Source organism: Saccopteryx leptura, chromosome 4, assembly GCF_036850995.1.
Source record: "Saccopteryx leptura isolate mSacLep1 chromosome 4, mSacLep1_pri_phased_curated, whole genome shotgun sequence".
Lineage (NCBI taxonomy): Eukaryota > Metazoa > Chordata > Mammalia > Chiroptera > Emballonuridae > Saccopteryx > Saccopteryx leptura.
The window spans coordinates 197,826,335-197,834,774 of NC_089506.1; the positions used below are offsets into that span (position 1 = coordinate 197,826,335).

At 42.7% G+C, this 8,440-nt stretch overlaps 1 protein-coding gene and 1 pseudogene across 1 annotated transcript in view; one reads left to right on the forward strand and one right to left on the reverse strand.

Moving 5' to 3' along the window:
• Positions 1-7,711, reverse strand: part of TMEM248 (transmembrane protein 248) — a 37,515-nt gene extending 29,804 nt beyond the window's left edge. Inside the window, exon 1 of the mRNA XM_066382469.1 lies at positions 7,403-7,711. The gene's annotated coding sequence lies outside the window, so the exon portion shown is untranslated. The remainder of the gene's footprint in view (positions 1-7,402) is intronic.
• LOC136402491 (large ribosomal subunit protein eL42-like) lies at positions 1,964-2,264 on the forward strand (annotated as a pseudogene).
• Positions 7,712-8,440: the final 729 nt, after the last annotated feature.

Below are 8,440 nucleotides of genomic sequence, written 5' to 3' on the forward strand. Positions count from 1 at the left end.
ACACACACACACACACACAAATTCCAGACTAATATTTCCAATGAATATAGATGCAAAAGTCCTAAACAAAATATTATCAAATCAAATACAACAATACCTTAAAAAGATAATATATCATGATCAAGTGGGGTTTACTCCTGGGACACAAGGGTAGTTCAACACATGCACAGATCAATGTGATACACCACATTGACAAAACAAAGAATACAAATCATATGATCCTATCAATACATGCAAGAAAGCATTTGACAAGATACAACATCCATTTATAATTAAAACACTCACTAAACTGAGTATAAAAAGAAAGTACCAGAACATAATAAAGGCCATAAAGGACGAACCCTCAGCTAATATCAGATGCAATAGTAAAAAACTGAAAGCTTTTCCTTTCAGGAACAAGGCAAGGGCTTCCACTCTCATCACTGTTAGTCAACATGGTATTGAAAGTTCTAGCCAGAGCAATCAAGCAAGAGAAAGAAATAAGTCATCCAAATTGGGAATAAAGAAGTAAAATTGTCACTTATTGCAGATGACATGAACCTTTATATAGAAAATTCCAAAAACTCCAAAACACTACTAGAAACTTTACACAAATACAGTAAAATTGCAGGACAGAAAATCAATGTACAAAAATCCATTGCTTTCCTATAGACTAGGAATAAAATTTCAGAAAATAATGGAAAAACAATTCCATTTGCAGTTGCAACAAAAAGAATAAAATACCTAGGAATAAAGAAAAAATGTGAAAAACTTACACATTGAAAACTACAAGATATTGTTAAAAGACTGAAGAAGATACAAAGAAGTGAGAAGATACTGTGTTCATTGATTGGAAGAATCTACATAGTCAAAATGACCATATTACCTAAAACAATATACAGATTTAATGCAACACCCATCAAAATCCCAACGGCATTTTTCAAAAATACAAATAACAACAAAACATCAAATTTGTCTGGACCTACAAAAGACCCCAAATAGCCAAAGCAATCCAGAGAAAAAGAACAAAGCCAGCCTGACCAGGCGGTGGCGCAGTGGATAGAGCGTCGGACTAGGATGCAGAGGACCCAGGTTCGAGACCCTGAGGTCGCCAGCTTGAGCGCGGGCTCACCTGGTTTGAGCAAAAAGCTCACCAGCTTGGACCCAAGGTCCCTGGCTCAAGCGAGGGGTTACTCGGTCTGCTGAAGGCCCGCGGTCAAGGCGCATATGAGAAAGCAATCAATGAACAACTAAGGTGTCGCAATGCGCAATGAAAAACTAATGATTGATACTTCTCATCTCTCCATTCCTGTCTGTCTGTCCCTGTCTATCCCTCTCTCTGTCTCTGTAAAAAAAAAAAAAGAACAAAGCCAGAAGAATCACAATCGCTGGCTTCAAATTATACTACAAAACTACAATGATAAAAACAGTATGGTATTAGCAGAAAAACTGACACACAGACCAAAGGCACAGAATTGAGACCCTAGAATAAACCCACATATATATGGACAACTAATTTTTGACAAAAAGCCTAAAACATACAATGAAGAAAGCCAGTTCAATAAATAGTGTTGGGGAAATTGCAAAGCCACATGCAAAAGAATGAAACTAGATTATTTGACATGATACACAAAAATTAATTCAAAATAGATCAAAGACTTAAATATAAGACCTGAAACAAAATTCGTAGAAGAAATCACAGGTACTAAACTTATGAACCTTTGTCTCAAAGGATTTTATGAATTTGACACCAAAGGCAAAGGAAGTAAAAGGAAAAAAAATTGACAGGAGCTACATAAAACTAATCAACAAAACAAAAAGGCAACTAAATGAATGGGAGAAGATATTTGCAAATAACACCTCTGATAAGCAACTAATATCCAAAATATATATAAGAACTCATACAACTCAACAATAAAACAAGCATTCCAGTTTAAAAATAGGCAGAGGGCTTTTCCATGCCAATAATAGTACTCCTGCAAACATGGTGAACGTTCCTAAAACCCACCCAACTTTCAGTAAGAAGTGTGGCAAGCACCCACTACACAAAGTAACACAGTAAATGAAGAGTAAGAATTTTCTGTATACTCAGGGAAAGTGGGATTATGACAGGAAGCAGAGGGGCTATGGTGGGCAGACTAAGCCAATTTTCTGCAAAAAAGCTAAAACTACTGAGGCTTGAATGCATTAAGCCCAACTACAGATCTAAGAGAATGCTGGCTATTAAGAGATGCAAACATTTTGAACTGGGAGAAGATAAGAAGAGAAAGGGCCAAGTGATCTAGTTCTAAGCTTCATATTTTGTTTTATTATGTGACAATAAAATCTTGAAAATATGTTTGCTTAAAAAAAAAAAGGGCAGAAGTGTTTTTCAATCGTCAGTCCATGAAGGATTTAACCACCCTAATGTTGTATGAAGATGACAAAACAAGAAATAACAAGTGCTGGAAAGAATGTGGAGTAAAAGAAACCCTCATACAAATGTAACTGGTATGGCCACTATGGAAAACAGTACAAAGGTTCCTCAAAAAAATTAAGAACAGAGCTACTATATGGCCCAACAATCCCTCCTCTGGGTATCTACCTGAAAAACTTGAAAACATTTATTCATAAAGACTGGCCCTGACCAGTGGCTCAGTGCACAGAATGTCAGCCTCAAATACAGATGTCCTGGGTTCAATTCCCAGTCAAGGCACACAAAAAAGTGACCATCGCCCTGGCCGGTTGGCTCAGTGGTAGAGCGTCGGCCTGGCGTGCAGGGGTCCCGGGTTCGATTCCTGGTCAGGGCACACAGGAGAAGCGCCCATCTGCTTCTCCACCCCTCCCCTTCCTCTCTGTCTCTCTCTTCCCCTCCCGCAGCCGAGGCTCCATTGGAGCACAGATGGCCTGGGCGCTGAGGATGGCTCCTTGGCCTCTGCCCCAGGCGCTAGAGTGGCTCTGGTTGCGGCAGAGCGATGCCCCGGAGGGGCAAAGCATCGCCCCCTGGTGGGCGTGCCGGGTGGATCCCGGTCAGGCGCATGCGGGAGTCTGTCTGACTGTCTCTCCCGGTTTCTAGCTTCAGGAAAAAAGAAAAAAAAAAAAAGTGACCATCTACTTCTCTCCCCCTCCCTCACCCTCTTCTCTTCCTCTTTCCCTCCTACAGCCAGTGGCTCAATTGGTCATGTGTGGCCCCAGGCACTGAGGATAGCTCAGTTGGTCTGAGCACTCAGCCTCAAGTGCTAAAAATAGCTCAGGACTGGAGCATCAACCCCAGACCGGTTTGCAGGTGGATCCTGGTTGGGGCATATGCAGGAGTCTGCCTCACTATCTCCCATCCTCTCACCAAAAAAAAAAAAGATATAGGTGCCCCTATGCTCACAGCAGTATTATTCACAGTAGCTAAGGCATGAAACAACCTAAACCTCTTTTGATAAATAATTAGATAAAGAAGATGTGATACATATACACCATGGAATACTACTCAGTCATAAGAAAGGATGAAATACTGCCATTTGTGACAACATGGATGGATCTTGAGAGTATTATCCTAAGTGAAATAAGTCAGATGAAAAAGGACAAGAACCATACAATTTCACTCATATGTGGCATATAATACAGAAAGCAACAAACAAATTCATAAACAGAGACAAATTATGGTGCTTACTAGAGGAGAGGAGTGTTGGGGGGTTGAAGAGGATAAATGGGGTTAAATACATGGTGATTTATATCAAGCCAGGGAGACTAGGCTTGAAGTGTAAGCACACAATGTAATATACAGACAATTACAGAATTGTACACTTGAAATGTACATAATGTTATTAACCAATATACCCCCAAATAAATTCAATTTAAAAAAACTGTAATTACATGTGGTGATGAATGTTAAGTAGACTTACTGTGATGATCACTTGGCAATATATAACTATCAAATCATTATTTGTACACTGGAACCAGTGTATGTTAATTATAGCTCAATTAAACAAACGCTATTTAAACAAATAATGGCCCTGGCAGGTTGGCTCAGTGGTAGAGCGTTGGCCCGGTGTGTTGGATGTCTTGGGTTCAATTACCGATCAGGGCACAAAGGAGAAGCGCCCATCTGCTTCTAAACCCCTCTCCCCTCTCACGTCTCTCTCTCTCCCCCCCACCATGGGAGCGAGCTTGTCCCCCTCGTTGAGGATGGCTGCACAGCTTCCGCCTCAGACGCTAAGGAGAGCTCATTGCTGAACAACTGAGCAAGCCCCCCCCCACCGCCAGATGAGTAAAGCATTGCCCCCAGGTGGATCCCAGTGGGGGCACATGTGGAAGTCTGCCTCCCCTTCTCTCACTAAAAATAAAAAAAAAGAAAAAAGAAAAATCAAGAGCAATAACAAGCTTAACTGAACACTAGAAGTTCATTATGAAGTCACATACTGTAATAACCAAACTAAGTTTAAAGACTGGGAGATTTTTAAAAAACAGGACCTCTAATCAAACAGCACAGCAGTCCAACTGAGGGCACTGTGCAGACAATCATAACCAAAGGTTGTCATCTAGTCCCTGGGACTACACTTAGGTAAGTAATTATACACAGAAAGAGAGCTGCAGACTTCTTGCCAAATTTATTCAGTTTGTACCTGGGAAAGATCATTTAAGGATTTCTGTTTATCAAAATAAATCCTAAATGGAAATTCAATTTGCTAAAAACTCTTTCCTCCATTTTCTTTTTATTTTTCATTTTAATTGGAATGTCATAGTAAAAAAGTAATAAAAATTTAAAAGCCCTCTTACATGGCAATGGAATTCTGTGGCATGTTAATATTGACAAAAACATCCCAAAGATCTGACTCCCTGTGCTGTCATGCTGTGTCAGAAGAAGATAAAGAAGTGGGTCAAAGAGAAGCATTAAAAAGTTAGGATGGTGCAGTGCTGAGCATGTTTAAAGAAAGGCTAAGGATGTGGTGTATATACAAAATTCAACCATAAAGAATGAAATCTTGCCATTTGCAACATAAAAAATGGTCCTTGGTGGGATTATGCTAAGTGAAAAAAAGTCAATGACAAATACCATGTGGAATCTAAACAAAAAAAAAAAAAAAAAAAAAAAAACAATATATCCTCCTCCCCCAAAGCAAAACAAGTTCATAGATGCAGAGAACAGATTGGTGTTAGCTGGGGGCAGGGGTGCTGAAATGGGTGAAGGGAATCAAAAGGTACCAACAAAAAATAACAAAATAACTCATGGGGATGTTATGTATAGTAGAGTAGCATGGTGACTTTAGTTAATAATACTACTGTACTGCATACTTGAAAACTGCTAAGAGAGTTTGTCTTACAAGAAAAAAAAACTACGTATACTTGCTAACTAGACTTATTGTGGTGATCACTGTGCAATACATACAAATATCGAATCATTATATTGCACACCTGAAACTAACATAATGTTGTATGTCAATTATATCTCAAGAAAAAAAAGGTTAAGGTTGAAGCCAGTGAGGTCCTGAGACTAGTCATGATATTCCAGGGCAATTATAAGACATCCTTTTTTTACAGTTTCAGAGGTTTTGTCAACAATGTTGGTAAGAGAAACAAACAACATTTCAGTGAAGTGATGTAGGTGTCATTAAAAACACTTAGAAAATGGCTAACGAGCTTGCTATTTATCACTTGGTTGTAGCCAGAGTGGCAGAGTTGTTTTCTTTTAAACTAAACACAGGCACTGAAATTCCTCCCAGACAGCAAATTTAATTTCCTGATTGTTAACACCAAACAGGAATTACAACATCTATTTCATTGTCCTTAAAATAAGTTAGGCACTGATTTATGTAAATGACTGACAAAAGGGAACAGAACAAACTCATCAAATGAAAACAATTCTTTAGAACCCAGAAATCTAACAAAAGCCAGGGTGGGTAAGCTTATGCTTGTCTGTCTTACAAAAGCCTTTAACCCTTACCTGGCTGCCACTGACAATATTTCTAGACACCCACTGCCACCTCACTAATCCGCATGCTGTTCCACCAACTAGCCCTAGCCTTTTCACTTTCCAGTTAATTTTGAAAGACCCAAATCCCCCTCATCCTTCAAGGCCCACCTTAAAAGTCACTTCCTTTATAAGGCCTTTTTAAATCCTAACTATAACAAGATCCCTAATAGTTGGTAACTCCATATGTAACTAAGTCTCGCCACATTCTACTTTCTCTGTGTAAGTTCTTTGCCAGCAGAAACTGTATTTATACTTCAGTCTGTCTCTCCTCCATGCAGCAGCTGCAGCTAGAGCCCAAACACAGAAGATGCGTACAATGGGCATTTGGTGATCTCAGTACCCAGAAGTGGGTGGCAGCTTCGATTCCAGTTCACCTCAATTAGGTCACGGAAATTCTTCCTATTCCTTTACTAAGAAGACAACACACTGCCTCCTTACTCCTAGACAGTCAATACGCTTGTTGTCATGAAGTATGTATCTTAGTTGCACAACAGGTCTATTTCCTTTCAGAATCCTTAGATGAAATGAGGAATCAGGAAGGTGCTCTTAACCCTTCAAACGCTGGCAGAACATTCATCTACAGATGGCATACAAATGCTCAGACACCAAGCTGACCAAGAAGATCGCTCCAAGGACAAACCGATACGTAAAATATTCACCACCAACCAGCCTTGGAGTTTTTCCTCCTAGTACCTCCCATAGCGGTTCACCTATGAGGCAAGAAAGTAGCAGTTCAGGAGGAGCCACAATCTTGCCTGCCAAAGCAGGCGGAAAAGAAGCTCATCATTCATCACTTGGGGAGGGCTGTAATCTGCTAGTTGAGAACTAAACTACAGACATCTGATTCTTCAGCAGAGGCCCCCTCACCAGCTGTCCACCGGTTATGGTTGTTCACTCAATTTAAAACAGCACAACAGGCCTAGTTCTATTCCTGATGGTGCCTATCCAAGGAACTATAACCAAATGCCACTACCTCGAAGCCGCTCCTTGATTTACTTTATGAAAATAGAAATGAAGCTAATAATCCAGCCATCTCTGAATAGTTACTAACCCTGACACATAAAATACCACTATTTCATTTTAAGTTGCTGCGTATACGTGGATCCCCACCTCCCACCTTCTTTCCGAAACGTATGTAATTTGCAAACGTAGAAGTAACGTAAACACTACCCAAAATCAAAAACGGCAAACTACCAAGAAGCTCCTCCGCAGGCCAAATCCAAATCGCCCAAGCCTCAGCTCCCTACGTGCGAAGTCCAGCCATCTCGAGCGCAGGCAGGGAATCCTTGCTCCAGGGATGCGGGTGGACAAACCCCGGTGGCGGTGGCCAGGCCGAGGCGTTAATGCGGGGCGACCCCCACCCGCAGCTGGGGTGGGGGCTGCAGCCCCCACAGGCGATAAGGAAACCCGACCCGATGCGCCGCCCGCGACCAGCGCAGCCCCCTCCGGCCCAGACCCCGGCCGCGCACCCCTGCTCACCCCGCCCCGGCGGGCAGCGGTGCGCCCCGGGCCCAGCCCGGCCAGCTGCTCCGCGGACGCCCGTGGCCGCTCCGAGCTCACTCGCGGCGGCGAGCGGCGGGCCCGGGGCCGCTCGGCACCATCCTCCCCGCCGTTCCGGGAGCGGTCTCCGGCTCCGCGGGGCCGACGCGAGGACCAGAGGCTAGTCTGGCTCACGCAGCCGCGACACGGGCTGGTCGGGGCTCCTCAGCCGTAGTTTCCGGGTAGAAATTCTGCCACCGCCAACGGTGCCGCGACCTCCGACACCTGGCGTCCGACGGCGGCGCGGCCGGGACAAGATGCCTCGGTTGCGGGCGGCGGAGACCACGCCCCCTGGTTGGGTCATGTGGGGGCTTGTGTGTGAGTACGTGAGCTCTGCGCGTACCGGCGTGGAGTGTGTGACGTACGTTTGTGTGTCTGGGGTATTCGGCGAGTATTCGTGGGTGGGGCACGACGTGAATCTTTTTATGGATCTGTGCACGTGTTTAGTATGTTGTGTGTGATGGTTGGGAGTCTGGGGTGTGTGCATGCGTGTGTGCGTGTGTTTTTGTGCTCGTGTATTAATCACTGCTGATGAAACTATAATTTGGTACTGTCGCTTTATAAAATAATTTGGCATTATTCTGTGAACTTGAAGATATACATCCTCCCTGAAGAATACATTGCCCTGGAGAAATACTTGTACATCTGCACAAGTAGACCTAATAATCACTAAGATGGAAGGGGGGAGGTGCCCATACAGTAAAATGTAAAAATAGACTTTGGTATACTCACATGTAATTAACGCCAAAGAGCAGTGAAAATTATTGAAAAGAGCTGACACAACAGTGAGGCAGGACATAATGTGCTGGGGAAGCAAGTCACAAAACAGGATACATTGCAGCATAATTCCGTTATATAAAATTCCAAAATGCACTAATCTAATCATAATCTCAGGGGTGGGAAACTAGTAGGACTCAAACAAAAAGCATGAGAAAAAGAAGCGCAAACTTCATGTCAAGTGTGAAGAGGATGGAATGA